This window comes from Sparus aurata, chromosome 14, assembly GCF_900880675.1.
Source record: "Sparus aurata chromosome 14, fSpaAur1.1, whole genome shotgun sequence".
NCBI lineage: Eukaryota > Metazoa > Chordata > Actinopteri > Spariformes > Sparidae > Sparus > Sparus aurata.
In genome coordinates this window covers 11,838,664-11,856,136 of record NC_044200.1, presented here as the reverse complement: position 1 = coordinate 11,856,136, position 17,473 = coordinate 11,838,664, and the positions used below count along the sequence as shown (strand labels likewise).

At 43.7% G+C, this 17,473-nt stretch overlaps 1 protein-coding gene across 9 annotated transcripts in view; it reads right to left on the bottom strand.

The window, feature by feature from the left end:
- The window catches only part of foxp2 (forkhead box P2), a 106,033-nt gene that overhangs the window by 64,523 nt on the left and 24,037 nt on the right, over window positions 1–17,473 (bottom strand). For 2 of the 9 annotated variants that reach the window (XM_030440119.1, XM_030440124.1), the window contains exon 1: window positions 9,552–9,901. The exons of 6 other annotated variants lie outside the window; for them this stretch is intronic. The gene's annotated coding sequence lies outside the window, so the exon portion shown is untranslated. Of the gene's footprint in view, window positions 1–7,970; window positions 8,150–9,551; window positions 9,902–17,473 lie in introns of those variants that run through there. One more of the 9 variants, XM_030440118.1, reaches the window with a different exon arrangement.

The window sequence follows — 17,473 nt, the reverse complement described above, 5'->3', positions numbered from 1 at the left end:
AATCTCTCAACGGGACACAATTAAACCAACATTGGGCTGCAATCAAACTTTGCGATGGGTGGGGGATCTACAATTCGAGACAAAAATTTTAAATACATTTTTAGGATTCTGAATTAATTTCCTCTGCATCTATTAGATATGGAAAACTGGTGAAAGAGAGAGAAAAGAGAAGGGAAGAAAAGGGGGGAAAAAAAAATCTATCACGAATATCACTAATGATTGTGCTAAAAACAGCATAAATTATGCATATTACCTCCTCTCTCTCCAGTAATAAATGTTTTATCATTTCCCCCTCGCATTTAATGCTCTGTACCTTCGCTGGGGCAGAGAGGGAGCCCCACCAACATCAGTCGACATTCTCACAATAAAATAAAAAAAAAGACACTTGAACGGCAACTCTAAATGCACTCCAGAATTATGGATTTTTTTGTGCCGTCTCTATTTGGAAAATAATTAGTTTTAATATTTAAAATTGGAATTTGAAATACATTTGAGACAATCAATATTTCAAAGGATTAATAACACTACCACTGCCTTATGGAGGGAGTTCTTAAAAAAAAAAAAAAGAAACACAGCTTTCTTTGAATGAAGAGAGCAACTGCGAGAGCAACCTAATCCAAAACGCATGCAACAAAAGAATTATGACTGTGTGTGCATCTGTGCCAAGCTCACATGGGTACCGTGAGTATTCTACAGCCAGTAAATGCAGTTTTAATAGAAGTGTGTACACGTCCTTTAATGTGTTTGTGTGTGTGTGTGTGTGTGTGTGTGCCAGTGTGTGTGTGTGTGTCTGTTTGACGAGGGGCAGATACAGGACAGGCCTTAAAGGATGTCCACAGCCAGGATAAACAGGATCCAGGCAGGGAGAACAAACAGGGGCTGAGCTGTTACACAGAGCAGGGCGACAGCTGCCCGGGACACAAGTAAATAGGGAAGAGGCCAGGACAAGGCGTGCTTGTGAACAAACAGGCCCCTGTTTAACACTGCACCGCTCACTACTGATGGAGAGAGACACACCGAAGAAAGACAGAGAGAGAAAGAGAGAAAGAGAGGAGCAGAGAGGGTGGGGGGTGACGGAGAGAGACAGATGAAAAGAATGAGAGTGAAAGAGAGAGAAAAAGGAGAGTGAGTGGGAGGGAGGGAGGGAGGGAGGAAGGTGGTGGAGGTGGCGGAGGGGGGCGAAGACTGGCACAATGTGACATCCAATCCGGTGATGAATCTCAGCATAAGAAACTCAAGGCTGCAGCCGAGATCAGCCGGCTAATAAGTATTCAAATTAGGCATAAATTTTACATGCCCGATGTTTAAAATATTCAGAGAAAGACTGTCTGATTGCCTTTACTACAATTTTATGAACATTCTAATGGAGCCCGGATCGCTCGCTCTCTCTCTTTTTTTTTCGGCTTTCTTTCTCGGACCGGCAACGGATGTTCGGAAAACTTGGAAGATATATGAGTCGAGGAAATAAGGATTTTTAATAACATCTGAATGCAAGGAAAGTCCAGGGAAAATTGCTACTTTGATATTAACAAACCAATGAAATTTGCTTTTAAGGTAATTACTGAGGTATGAAACATTAATATTTTAAAAAGAAAAGGGCAAAAAAGGAAATCAGACATCATGGATTTGGTAAAAAAAAAAAAAGTAAAAATCAGGACGTGTAATTTAAATTTAATACACAAACAATAAAAAACCAACAGCCGCCTTAATCTCGGCGCCATAATCTTCCCTCCCTCCTCCAAAATAAAATCGGTGCAATATGTCTAACTGCAACATAATGATAATGCAGATATATGCAAAGTATATTCGCAGAGATCAGATGGTGCTTTAACCTTAATGACAGCGGTGAGATAAATTAATTAGCCATCTAAAGGCGGCATTCAAATCTGCCAATTAGAATGTCAATTAGAAACACAGCCAGGCTGCAATGATGAGCGGGCTACTGAGCTGCGGATCCGACTGTGGGGGTGATGGAACTGTCACTGATAGACATAGACAGACACACACACACACACACACACACAATACTCAAGAGAGACTGAGAGTGACAATACTCGACACCTCAGGGTGTGACTATATGCACATGTGTATCTGCATTTGTGTGCGCCGACTGCCATGCCCTGTACCCCTCTCTCCCTGAGGGGTACCAGCCCTGACCCCGGCTCAGCCTGTCCTAAACCAACTGGGTCGGAAGGAGCCGCGCCACCCCCAGCGACAGTATCGACCGGGGCCCTCGCTCTGCCTGATCTGCGCCGGTGCAGGCAGGCTTTAATGCCGCATGAGAGAGGGCTGCCGGCTTGCCCGCGCGTGTGTTTGACATCCCATAAATTGCCGGTGTCCTGCATTTCAACACACCCGCTATTTGATGCCATTTCCTCAAGCCATAATCTTCCAATGAGGGAGAACCCAGACCACTTATTATCGCGATCGTAAACAGAGAGGAAGGGTGTTATTGCCCTGGTAATACGCTGGTAATTCTGTAGATGTATAGCTTTGGGAAGGAAGATGATAGTGATACTAAGTGTTTAGGTTGTGGGGTGGTGGAAAGATAGTGAGAGACGGAGATAACTCTGTGCTCTCTAAATTTACCGTCACCAACGATCGCTGATGGCTCCAACATTTCTATTAAGGTGGAGGCTCAATGGAAGGGAAAGGCATTTCCTGATTAAGCAAAGATAGACACAGACAGACACTTTATTTGCAAAGCTTCGGTCCAACTCCGGCTTTTGTCTCATTTCTTGTGCAACCATACCCTTGCTTGCTATTCTTCTTCAGCTTGAGCAAATATTTACTCTCGAATCCTCCACTACGCAAATCTGTCTCCTCCATCAGGTGCTGTATCTGAGAAAGGGTCCTGACGACGCATTTGGCCCAGGGATTGGGAGAATTTCTCCTCTTTCTTCCGAAAAGTGACACAACAAAAGGTGTAAGGCGGATTGAACCTTTCATTGCCTCTCACACGCACGTGCACTCTCTCTGCCTTTCTCTCCCTTTCTCTCTCACTCTCTCTCTCTCTCTCTCACACACACACACACACACACATACACACACACCTATCATTAAAGGGGAAAGAAGCAGCCCTCCATCTTTGTTTGCGAGCTCTAAAAGCCCTTAATGTAGCCTCATTACCTGGCCTGTCTACCGCTCTATCATGTGCAGTAAACACACACTATGACACTGGCCATCCATCTAGTGGGAATACACAGCTGTCTGCTGTGCTCCAACACTGTCTGGGGAACACTGGGGAATTTAACACACACAGAAACACACGGACAGGAACACACTCACATACACATTACGTTGTTAACACACAATGGGCTTGACACCGGTTTTCGTTCTGACTCTCTGGGTTATCTATTTTCAGTGTGAGGATGTTCTCCGGTGCTGTGTCTCTATCTAGAACACTGATCCGTTCTCTCATCTTATATGCATGAGTTGCAAAAAAAAAAAAGAAAGAAAAAAAAAATGTTTTCATTAGGATGACGAAAAAGAAGAAGGGGAAAAAAAATGACCGGTAATCTGTGATCCCAGAAGTCCGTTCATTATCAGTTCACATTTCAGGTGGCTGCCTGGAATTCTTTTGGTTTGTGAGATCAAAATAATAAAAAAAAAAAAAAATAACAGAAATTACATTTCACAGTCTGCTGACTCCTCACAGCTCTGTGATCAAGTGGAGATATGGTTACCATTTAAAATAATCACACATTCTGTGCTTGAGTGAAATTAATTCGTCATTGCCATAAGTTACCGTGCATACAAAATAAAGAAGTAACTGGGCAGGGGCTCACATATTCAATACTTCAGATTGCTTAATAAATCAAAAGCCACATATGTGCTGACTCAAAAAGAAGGAGAAGAACTGCATTTAAGAAGTGGTGAATTTAAATCCAAAAAGTTTAAAATAACTTAATCAGTCGTCTTGAATACGTTTACGCAAGTCGTACCATAAATTTATGTCTTCAGCGAGTCTTTGATTATGATCATTTGTTTGTTTGTACTTGGGTGTGTACTGTAATTTCTTGTGGTTGCGAGTTGTCACAGCACAGCGACACCACAAGCAGTTTATTACAGTCTTCAGCTTCGAGCGAGTGAGTCGGAGATGGAAAAACGACCACTTGGAAAGCTGCGTTCGACAAAACCCAGTCCCCCCCTGGATTAAGGAAGGCAAGCCAGGCTGCTGTGCCTTAGAATTAAAAGCTTCCTTTTTGGCACTAAAGGGCCGCCATAAAAGAGCATTAATGACTACTTCTTATAAACCTGTGTATGGTAATGGTTTCTGCTCTCAGATAGAGGAATTTCAAAAGTGTTTCACCGGTGAATGAGGAAAAAATTGGGGAAAAAAAAAAAAGGGGCTGAAGAAATCATATTTACAAAATCAGGAGTGGGGCCAAATGAAAAGAGATGAATATGAATAATGGACTTTGCTTTTTTCCGGGATTAACATTATTCAAAGCAACAGAATCAAATGTGGTTATCTCCTGTCCAATGAGCCCTACATTGAGAAAACCCTCAGTCATATTTCAATTCTTCATTTGAGCTGACAATAAATCGTAGTTCTGTGATAGGAGACATTCAGTCAAGAATGTTCAGAACTTAATTCTCTTCTATTTACAATAAGGAGATGAGACAGAATAAGATAAAAGACAGACTATTTGCCACAGTGTGTAAGTGTCCCTAAATGGAGTGTGTGTCAGAGAGTCAGTGTTTGTGGAGTACAGCGAAGAGGGAAAAAATGACAAAGAAAGCCAGAGGAAAGGGTGTAAAGTGCATGTTCAATTGTACGGTCTGCACAATGTCTCCTTAGAATCAAATGCAAGAAGCACTCATGAATAGTGTGAATGATACTACGTTAATACAAATTCATTTTATATGAATACAACCAGCTCAGAAATATGACAATGGCAAAACAGATATTGTACAGAGGCTATCCAATTACGAAGAAAAACGGAGAATAGCGAGGCAACATCAAACTGTTAAAAATTAAAAATCAATAATGAATCGTTCAGTAAAAAAAAGGGGGGAAGATATTTTAAAGATGAAATTTAATTCACAGTTTATCAAATTTCTTAAATGCCCACTTGTTAAATGTGTGACTGCAGCAGCACGCCCCTCACAGACAGAGAAAAAGAGGAGGAGAGAAACTAGTTTTCTCCTGCATTTAGGCTCGTCCCATATCATTTACACGTTACCCATCAGCCACCTCATTCTGCTGAGGCAGGAGACAGCCCCGCCGCCGTGGGTGAGCGAGACGGTGACGAAAGCTGATCAGTCGGCTCTCATTTGCATATTTGCCAATTCCATTAATTAACTCGGCCCACCTAATCAGGGCTAATTGACCTATAAAGAGGGGAGGCCTCATTGTCTCGTCCAATCATCTTAACCAAGAGCAGAGGAGGTGCATGCTGGTGAAAGCAGGGTACTTCCGACCTAAGTGTATTTTTAGACCTCATGCATGGAAGTGTTCCCCTCAGAAAAAGACATTTTATTCTCCACCTGAACTAAAGCGACCGGGACTTACGGAGCGAGAGCTGGGAAAGACAAAAAGGAGAAAATGGACAAATTCTTTTACACTGGTCCGGCGCCTTCTCGATGGGAGAGGAGAAAATATCAGAGGATGTAATGACAGTCGGATGGCCTGACTCTGCCGCCCCTCTCCACAGCGTGACTCGTCCAGCGGACAGGCGCAGGAGAGCCAGCCGCGGCCGGCGCTGCTTCAGAGACATAGCTCATTGTGACGTTTCCAGTTATTTCTGGTTGATTAGGGCCATTATGTCTCTAGCTCTGATTTATGTTGTCATTCCCCCTCAGCAGTCCTGCATCGATAGATCTTAATGAATTGGTAAATAAGGGTGAAGATTGCAGTTGACAACACCGCAACATTTCTCATTCATACCAGACAAGATTTATGTAACCAATTAGGAGCATAACAGTGGAGGTGGGGGGGGGGACTGGTCAGGAGAAAAAATAATCTTTCCACAGGAAAATTACCAAAGACGAAGACACGACAAAATAGATAATGGGCAGTCTTTAACACCGGCTTAGTCACACTTTCTCCATGCCCGGTTGGGGACTTTAAAACTGCAAAGAAGAAAAGGATCACTCCTGCTCCTCTTAGGATTAAGAAATTGATTTTTACAAAAATATACAGAGATTGGTTGACAGCATGCACTGCCTGACTGCACCTCGCCATTCTGAAAACACACCAGACTATTCAATCCACATCTGAATAATGCCCCCACTCACATTAACCATTCAAAATTAGAAGTCACTGGCATGCAACTGTGTGTAGGCGTGTTGTTTAATGTCTGAGTACATCCACCAAGAAATACATTGTAAGTCTCACATCTCCATCATTTAATTTATCTTCTCTAGGAATCCGTTAGTAGACAAATAAAGGTCTCTTTTTTTTTTTAAATAAAATAAATTCAGATAAAAGTGCTGATCATCAATAGCAAGCGACAGGCCAGGAAGACCCATAGGGCAGGAGTGAACAGAGGTGGAAAATTAAAGCGGAGTGATACGGGAGCCGGCTCCTTTCAGCCTCTCTCCCCTTCAAGCACATGCAAATGAGGCCCGTGCTGCTTAACTGCATCATTTATGTGGATAATAGCGGCATCATCATTACGGGAACTCAAATTAAATTACATCACAATTAGCATAACAAAGTGATTGGTTAAACTTTCAAAACAAATAACGTGGCTCGGGTAATGAACGGTGTTAATTGGCCAGTGTGCATTCTAAATAAAACATGTAGGTAAACATGTGCTTTAGTTAAACATTTTTTTAAATACATTTCACCGTTCAATTTCTCCATTACAAAATCAGACAGACGGGAAAAGAGGAAAGAAGAGGAAAAAAAAAACAACAGGAAAAAAAAAAGAGTCAAAACTGGATATTGCCAGGGGGATTTGTAAGCTGAAATATAAAATGTGTAGCATTTAATTTTATTGCGCTAAAGAACCTATTATATGCCAGACTCTGGAGAACAATGTAAATTATCTGCCTTCAAAATGGAGTTTGGCCAATTCTCCATGTGAACTAATCACATAGCTCATTATGCATTAGGGTATTAAATTATGAAGAGGAGTCCCTTTCGCATTCCTGCACAAAGCCCTATGAAATGTTAATAATATGCCCACAATAGCCCAATACCATGCCTTGCTCACCCTCATCAATATTTAAGTAAACAAATTATCCTACTCGCCTTTGATAAAGATAATTAGTGCTTCAACGATTATCAGTCTTGTGACCTCTCTCCACTTCAAACTAAACATCTGCTCCAAAGAGTTTTTTTTTTCCCCCCACCCGCACCAAGAGATGGGAGAAAAACAAATAAGTCAAACTTCGACTAAAAGCTTTGCCCTCTCAAAACACACATCTGCAACTGATTAATATTTGATTGTTATTAGCTTATGAAAGGTTATACAGCAGTGGTGCCCTTTTATTCTGTTTAACCGTAGAGCTGAATCCCTGTCCTCTTGATTTTAATGATCAATGATTAGCTAAGCAAGCAGGCAGCGTATCTTAAAAAGCACCACAACACTTGGACCAACTAATGCGAGAGCCACAGCAAGTGAGTCCACAGTCGCACGCACACACTCGCACGGACACACAAAGCCACATCGGTGTGCGCACAGACGCGCGCGCGCGAGCACACTTGTACGCATGCACACACACAGGCACACACACTGAGCCATTCATCAGCACTAATTAAGCAGCAGATTAACAGAGCCCGCAGACCAAGGCTGCACGGTTACACAGTGGGATGAACCAGCGGGGGAAGGCAAGGAGACACAGCCCGGCAATAAAACACAACCATTAAACACAGCCAAGAGCCTGGAGTCGACTATGAATGACACAGGATTGATGGGTGGATGGATGGATGATGGATGGATAGATGGATAGATGGATGGATGGATGGATAGAGTCTGCCTCACTTTTTTTTCTCTTTTTTTTTTTTTTTTTTTTACCTGAAGGTGAGGAGTGCCAGAGAGCTTGACCAGAGAACAGAGTGCTTGCCTCTACCAACGCCGTGGGTGTCTAGCAGCGACGGCCGCAAGTCGACTGGTGTCACCCCGTGGAGAGGCAACACTATCTGTGTCATCACTTCAGCCGTGTTTATGGGGGATGGCATCATAAACAAGCCTGCTCCCCCCTCACCGCCAGCCCCCGCCCCAGTCCCCCCCCCTCCGCTCCCTCTCCTCTCCTCTCCTCTCTCTCGCCACCTCACCACCACCACCGCTGCCGTGCCATTCATGCATACTTAAATCACCCTCGCCCCATTAAAAAAAAAAGAAAGCCCAGACGCCTCTCCTGACAATTATTCTATCATTTCCAGTTGTCACCGGGGCAATTACCGACCGGGGGCCCCCTGTGCGGGTCGGACATGCAGGCCTGATAGGAGAGGCTTGAGTTGGGGGAGAGAGGGAAAAGAGTGGGAGAGGGGACAGCGGAGGGAGTGTGTGTGAGTGCATATGTGTGTGTGTGTGAATGGATGGGGGTGGGGGGGTGGGGGGGGGTTAGTGTACAAAATGGAAATTTATGACAGAGACACGGTGGCTTCTTTCTCTCTCTCCACACTGGAAATAATTAGACCATCATTTCTTTTGCCTGCCCTGATGAAATATATCACAATTACTGGAAAACAGTACTTATCATTTCATTCCACATTTTATTGGAAATGAGAGACACGGCAATTATGAGTTTCATCTCTACTTTGGCTCTTTTAATTTTAGTTATTTATTTTTGTTTTTACAAGTAAGTATAAAGAAAATTGTGTTTTTCTGCTGCAAATGTGTGTGCAGGTAGTCTGTGTATGTGTGGGTGGGTCCTATGTATGAATGAGCGTGAGTGTGTGTGAGCGTGTGTGTGAGTGTGTGTGTGTGTGTGGGGATATTCACACGAGGAGTGCTGTGGCTCCTTGCAGGATGCTTCGCCGGCTCTCCCCTTGCATCTCGGCTGCATGCTCGCGCTGCTCTCGCTCTGATCGCACATCTGCTTCTCTGAACGCTCTCGGTTTCGCTCTCCCTCCCTCTCTCTCTCATACAAGTGCACACACACACACACACACACACATACACACACTCTCTTACACACAACCTGCCGGACTGGCTCTCTTGCTTCGCTCTACCCGGCATCGTTGAGACGAGAGGGAAAAACGGAGACGGGAGCAGGGCTGGAGGACGCTGCTACGAGAGGTTGCATTTGTCGCAGAGGTATGTGTGTCAGGCTTTATTCTAGCACAGTTCAGTGCTTTTCCTTTCACCTCTGATTGTGTGCGTGTCAAAGTGTGTGTGTGTGGAGATGTAAAGAGTCTGAATGGGATTAGTGAAGGGCTGAGCGGCAGTCGGTAGCCTCCACGCCGTGCTCCGGCAGAGAGTGTATAGGGCTCTTAAAAACAATTAGCCATATCACATCCATGCATTACCAAGTGACACGCTATCCAAAACACTGCGACTAAACCACAAGTACAAAAATCCAGCAAAACAAAGTCAGAAATAGTCCACGACTGCAGAGGAGAGAGGGAGAGAGTGACGGATAAAATGACCTACCTTTTAAACAATGAGTGAGAAATCCACTCTCCTCGGTAAGAAGCATTTGAAGAAGTATTCTCAGAAGCCTGGAAGCATTATCGAAAATGAAGAGAGGGGGAAAATGCCACAGAGCATCAAAAGTGAGGGGAAAAAAAGGGGGGGGAAAGAAGAAAAAAAAAAAAAAAAAGTAAAGAGAAACTAGCTGACGCTTACTGTCAAAGACATCACCAGAGAAGTATTTACAGCGGTATTTACAGTAGTGCGAGGGGAGAGCACCTCTGCCTGGTCACGTCTGAGAGACAGTTGCCGTTTCAGTGCTGCCTAATTAAAACAAGTCAGGCAGCCCCGCTGGATTGTTTTGACGCCTGAGGACCAATAGTACACAAAAACCAGTGGCTTGATCGGTGGGGTAGGGGGGCTGGTCGTGGGGAAGGGAGAGGAGGGGGCGGAGGGTGGCGAGAATTGGCAAAGGAATGGTGGTGGTGGTGGTGGGGGGTGTAACTCTGTGTGTGTGTGTGTGTGTGTGTGTGTGTGTGTGTGTGTGTGTGTGTGCGTGCGCGCGTGTGTATGAGTGGAGTTGAGAAGAGGCGTTTTGTAGAGGAATCTGAAAGGGGAGGGAGACCACAAAGGTTCAGAAGTGGGGAGACCTCCACATGCCGAATGCTCCCTCACTTTTATCTTAGAGAAAACACCAAGATGATGCTTTTTGCGAGTCTTTGTCTGCACTTCCCAGACCTTTTTAAGCATTAAACAAAGAACCTGACCGCACCAAATTAAAAACTCAACACAGTACCAAGGCTAGGATGAAGGTTTTGAATAACGTGACGTTGACAAAGATTTCACAGCTCGGCTGCCAGCTTTTTTTTAAAAGCCTGGTTTACCACTTGATAAAAAGGCAAACGTGTCTGTACAGATGTGTTACACCAGGCTTCACACATGTGAACAAGTCTCTCCTAATGAATTAGTTCAGTATCTCTGACTGAGACCACAAAAACCGCCGGTACCTGCTTCCTAAGAAGCCGGCGAGCAGCCAAAGCGAGGTGAAGAAGCCGAGCTGATGTATCACCATGTTTCCTTCCACTGTAAACAATGCACAACAGGCAATGAGCTGGAACATTTAGGGCTAATGGTGTTTGTCAATGCTTTTGTCAAATTTTTTTTTCTCCCTCTCTCTCTCCTTTCCCCTGTCTCTCTCCCTTGCATGCCACAGATGTTTTCCTTAGTCGCTCCAACAGACAGGAATCTACTGGCAAGAAGAAAGGCTCGGTCTTCCCCAGGAGAGAGGAGTACAAAGCCCCCAGTCTGCACACAGCAGATGCAGAAAGCCAGTCCATCTGCCACCAGCTCGCTCTGCCACATGGACCTGAGAGATTTAATACAAGAGGGGACCTTTTTTTTTTTTTTTTTTTTTTTAATACATCTGCCTACACAAGTTTGTTCCATACAGAATCAAATACAAACACACGTCTAAATATGGCATATGCAACTCCAAAATTAAATTCATAGGTATACACTAACACCTACAGGCATATAGGCAGCCACAGCATGGGGTTATAGAGAGTGCAAGAACTTTAATGTCTTAAAGAGAGGCACCCAGGGCAACTATGACAGATTTATTTAGGAAAAGACGTAGCCCCTAACGCGGGGTAAAGACCACTTGAACTAGCAGCTCGGAGCAGTGCACTGGCGTAATTTAACAGCCTCTGAATAGCACATTATCTCCCGGGCTCCGCTGGAGCATATTTCAGCCGTATGATATCATTATTTAGAGACTAACACAGACCAAAAGATGCAGCATTTTCATTAGTGTCAACTGTCTGAGCTCTGAGGCAGGGAGGGTAAACACTAAACAATCATGGCAGAGCAAAGAGAGAGAGAGAGAGACGGGTGGAGCTGAAGCGAGAGAGAGAGAGAGAGAGAGAGAGAGAGAGAGAGAGAGAGAGAGAGAGAGAGAGAGAGAGAGAGAGAGCGGTGGAGGGACGGGGGGGGACAAGAGTGCAAAGCAAGCAAGAGAGAGAGAAAAAAAAGACAGCAACAGAGAGAGGCAAAGGGGGCTAGCATTAAACAACTGCTGTTAATTGCTCTAAGCATCCACATTATGCCAGTAATTTCTCCCATTTCTCTTTCAGTGCTCAGGGCTTCAGGCTAGAAAGCTCCTTCAGCCCCTTTAATAAACTACTCAGAGTGCCTCACTGGAAAAGACAAACAAGAGGCCCCTGGCCTTAGAAACATTGGCTTCACTGGGGGAACGCTATGCTGCCTATTTCTACACATCTGTGACAACTGTGTGCCTCCTCCCTTCAGGTATTTACTCCCTACGTCTCTTCTTCCTGTGCTTTCTGCTGCCAAGGTCAACGGAGACGAACGGGCCCACCAGCGTCTTGATGTGGTGGCAGCAGAACAGTGGAAGAGAGAGAAAAAGGGGGGGGGGGGCGGAGAGGGAAAGACAGACATGTGTAGTGGTGGGTACAGTGGGGAGGGGTGACGGTGGCAGCAGCTGGTTACCAACCCTGGCAGCAGCAGCAGCGGCAGCGAAAGCAGCAGCAGCAGCAGCAGGGGGAAGCAGTGGCATAACGACGGTGGCGAGGGATGCTGCTTCCCGTCTCTGCTATCGTTTTCACACACTACCACTAACTATTAATTTTCAATTAAAGTCACCGTGAAGTGCAACGCCTCTGGGGCATTAGGCAAAGTCAAAAGCCCATTGCGGCGGTTTACCTCGTCATTTCTGGCGCCATCACTTTAGCACCAAGCCACCACAAAGTACACGAGGTCTGTCAGTCAGGAGCAGCCCTGCCTTTAGCCATATGAATCACTCTATTAACCCTTGAACAACCGACCGTTGGCCTAAAACTTGCTGGCTAATGATAAAATTGAAAGTATGCGTTTAAATAAAAGCGTGCACGACCATTTAGATATCTACACATGTAACAGAGCTGGTAACATATCGATATTACATGTTATTTTGCTATGAGACGTATATCGTCTTTTTTTTTTTGATGAAGTAACTTGGCCTATGTGTTGTCTTTTCCTGGTCCCAAAAGGCTGCATTGCCCGCCTGTTATATTTGTTTTAATATTTTCGACATTATATCCACATTACTGGTGATTATTAATCAAAAATCTCTTGTGTTGATATTTTTTTAAAAAGGACAGATAGTAATCCCTATAATACTGTCGCAATCTAGATATTGAGGTATTTGGTCAAAAATATTGTGATACTTATATTTTGACAGACAGTCCTAGAATTAATTTACTGTTTTTTAGAAGAAATCAAAGATATACAGCCATCTGATATGCATCGTAATATTCCCTTAAAATATTGCAGTATTATTTTTGAAGGCCATAATCACGCAGCCGTAGTGGAAAGAGCAAAAAAGACAAAGAGGCAGAAATGGTGCAGGCGGAAAAAAAGACCTTTTACTGATATCGATGGTGTTCACTTCGTGTTGGGAGGTTAACTGTTTGACTTCCCTCCTCCATCGCCCAATCGTGCATTTAAGAGCCAGCCAGACAAAATGAAGTGATTTTATCGTCTGCTAAAATATGTTCAACTGCCCCCAAAAACTCCCACACAGTGATAACCGTTGTTTCAAAGAAGAGCAAAACACCACACATTTCAGCCAACAGAGCCAGCACCGGTCGTTAGTTGTCACACAAATGTTCCACAAGCACAATTCATGAGCCACTTAGTCCTGCCTACAAATAAATATAAAAGAAGCCAAATAAGCCATAATGAGGGGGTAGGGCTCTTTTATAGTCCTGGGCAACGCTGATCACACGATACGTTGCTTATGGCCAGAGAGCAGAGACCATTACGGACCGGTGATTATATAAGTGGTTGGAAGGCAGCACCATTTTAATATACTGTACTTAAGCACCAGGGGTATCCATGGCAACTTGCCTTACTCTGTGCATTCAGAAAATCCCTAATGAAATGCCTATTAAGTGGCTGATAATGACAGTGTCCAAATATATTTGCATATGTATTCCACTGCAAAAAGATGAGAGCAGTGGATGAAGGTAGAGAGGGGCCTGATTACTGCAATCACAATAACACATGTGGTGATTTTGTTTTGCTTGTTGTTTGAGAAATTGTAGCTATTTTAGGGAAATGTGCTATTTCTTAATCAGTGAATAAGACGAAAGCAGGGATAAGGACTGCTTTTAATAAAACTTACACATGGAAAAAAAGTAGTGGCGGTGGGTGTGAATTGAGGCCCCATTGCCTTCCTTTGGGACTCTCCACATGTGACTTCCATTTGCGACTTTGGCTGAGTGCCCAACAGGACATCCCTGAGAGAGTGTTTGCTTGACTCAATATCAACAGCCCGAGTAAGCAGCCCGGGGAGGGGGGGGGGGGGGTCTCTCTGGCCAAGCCCCGGCCTCAGGTTCCTATTGAAAATAAACCAGACTGTACATTCACTGGGCCCAAAAAAATATCAACACGCGCTGCGAGGAGCCACGTATAGCACTCAGCAGCGTTCCGCTGGTGCCTCTCCAAGGCTTAATGATACCTGCACCTCCCCTCCAGCTGCTTCTGCCGACGCAGCCGCTACACACAGACAGCAGGCGGGCGGGAATTAAAGTATACATTACAGCAGAAAAATAAAAAGAGATCGAAATGACAGAAGTCAGACAGTTCAAGCTGACCGGGCCTCTTGAAACGAAGGAGCTGGTAGACTAGCGACAGACACTCGAGGTTAAATTGGCCCTCCTGTGCCTCCTCTCATTTTCCCACCACCACAGCTGCCTCCAACGCCCAGCCCCCCCCCCCCCTTCTTAAATAAAAAAAAAACCTTTTCTTCAAAAGCGTATTTGAATTAAACGAGTTGCTGAAATCAAAGGCTCGTCTGAGCCGGGTAAATTTAAACAAGCAAGTGCGGCTCACAGCAGTTTACCTGTTATACAGTAGATTGGAATTAGATGAAAGAGTCGAGCATGACAGACAACTTCCCTTTTTTCACAGTAGTAGATATTATCATATAGTAAAGGCAGTTGCAGTTTAAATTACATTCCTTCTTGTTTTTTTCCTGTTCCTGGCCATGTTGTCAAGATGATGGAACAGAAAAATAAAAAAGTGATATACAATAGTCGTTTCACGCATTCAGATTTCCTGTTGAATGAATCTGATGAATCTGAAACCCATTTGTGACAGTGATCTGTCGTGTCTGTGGAGCCCACAGCTCCAGCTCTGCCAAACAGACTGTCATTCCCAGAACCTCGGCTATACAGTTGAATGGCAGCAAGACAAGCTTCGCTGGCAGTCAAAAGAGCACAACACCTGTATATGCGATGCAACAACCACTATCTCTGATCCGAGGGATCCTGTAGATGCATCTGTGAGTAGTGATGAAAAATACTTCCATGCGGGATGACAGAAACATTAAACACTGACCATGAATTTGATAATGGAGAAAGTTTGGGAATCATCTCCAGGAGCGTTCTGTCCTCCGATTACCTCCTTCGTCTAACTTACCGCTGACACAGTGGCTCCCCATTCATGACTAAAACACCATTCAACTAGACACCAATAACACCTAAAACCCCACTGATCAAATTAATTCAGGAAAACGGCGTTCCAGCAAAGAATAATAAACTCATTATATGGAAATTTCAAACTCTTCTATTCTCTGCACCGCGGCTAATTCAAACCTAATTTTTACTAGCCACTAATTTGAGGGCGAAGGGCGGGGGGATAGGAATTACATCTGGAGGTAATTCATTGTGTGGAACTGAGCCCAGTGGAGGCTACGATATCCCCCCACCACAAAAAAAAAAAAACGAGAGAAAAACACAGAGACAGACATAGAGAAGGAACTATTTAGGTGAGTGGGACTTCCATAGCACTGAAACGACACTTTTCAAAAAATTGTTTTCATTGTGCTGTCACCAGAGATGGGCTGGAGAGGATATAGGCACCGCAGGGAAAGACACTGATAAATAAGGGAGACAGGGAGAGAGGTTTTCAGGAAATTCTGGACATCTTATAAAGGAAGACAGCTGCATTGGTTCAGGACTTAGGAATTAGCCAAAGATGTGGAGTTTAGGAACGAGTGTGGGTGGGTTGGTTAATTTGGACTCTACAGTTGGGTGCTGTGCCCGCTCTCAAGGCTCAGAGTTTATGAGGACGTCTCCCTCTCAAGTGACCAGCTACATCTGGGCTGCCTAAGTGGGCTGCCTAATAAATGGCACACTTTCCCAATGATCTGCAGTTTCAAAGCACTGAGTAAAGGGTATCCAGCTGTATCAGTTTCACTGCATGGATGCAAACTTTACACTTATTTGAAGGAAGTATTTGTGCGGGGGGAGGAGGACTAAAATTGGACATATTTGAAAGATTTTGCTTGATTGCACCAAAAGAAGTCAGACTGATCATGCTGAGCGCACGAAATATAAAGTTTGGCTACCGACAATCAGGCACTGTGAAAAATTCCCTGCATAAGGACATTAGCATGTGATAGAGAAACTTGCCTCAGTCCCTTCCACAGCAGAACCCCCTGCTCTCCACTTCCATCCTCTGCCACCCCTCCAACACTAAATGTGTTTTCCAAATGAAAATAAACGGAGTCCGACCGGTTTGAGGCAGTCATACTCTGGAATATGAGATCAAATAAAGGCTTCTGTGGAGGCTGAAAAGGAGAAATGAAATGGCTTCTGAGGGGAGATGTACCGAGTAATAAAATTACTCCTTTATATCTTCCTAAACAGCACATGTTCCCCTGGAGTGGGTGAGGGCTTCACTTTGGTCAAAGACAAGTATGCAAGTGGCAATTTTTCCTTCAGGGAAGATCCCCTGATACACTTCTGGAGACTCGGCGCACTGCAATTTTCTTGAAAACGAGAAACTATTTCGGCAACAAGTTAAGCGGAACTTTGGAAGTTTCACTTTGATGATGTGCTGGTACACGCTGTCATTGAAAGGTATGTTCCATTAAATTGGAACAGCAAGATGACTCATAAGCCTATTGCTTTTCAATGAGTTCAAACTAGGCTGAAATGTTCGGATGAACAGTTGTATTTTACAATAAAACATACAGTCGGCTTGGAACTGACCATGATGTCACTACTTGAAATTGGTTAGCTATAACCGCTATACAAGCAGCGTTCCATTTGGCATTGGGGGAAATTTACAACAAAAGTATGACTCTAACTACTTAAAATCATGCAATTGATTTGTATTCTTAAAAAGCTGGCCACAATAACATTCAGATGGACTTTTTTGCTACGGCAGAGGGGCTATATTAGAGGACATTTGCAATCGGAGAGAATACATTATAATTCATTATACAGTAGCTATTAAACCTTCAGTAGAAATGCTTTAGTACAAGGATTGAGCCACTTATCAGACCTACTCACTACCTTTAAAAGCTGTCCATGTTCTGTACTCTGAGTGGCAAAAAAGCAATCGCTGATGACTTTGAAAATAGGACTAGATGTACAATTTATCAAAACAGAAATGGCTGGCGGGGATTTCAGGGAATCAGGAGTTGTAATTGTTTGTTCAGAAATCACAGGAGAAAGGATGACTGCAATTTACAGGAATTAAAAAAAGGAAATTGAGCGACATCGTTTTTTAAAATTTACCAATGAAATTCTTTCAACCAAAAACATCTTCGAGACATTGAAACAAGAAAAGTGTATTATTCGTTTTGAGACACGTTCACTTCAATACCTTACTTTAATAAAAAAAATCTGTGCACTTTTCCAACACTATGTTTTAATGGGTTCTCTTAAGGAGGGTTATTCAAAGAAAAGGATAAAACACAAATAAATTACTAGCAGATGCACATAATTTAGCTTGTTTCAGTTTGTTTAACGCAGTCTTGGAATGTAATTAAGCAGTTTACACCAGGTTGATGATGTTTGTGTTGTGACTAAGAATTCATTTCTGCCGTGAGCACAATATAGAACTTTATTCTCACTGACAACCTGCAAGAC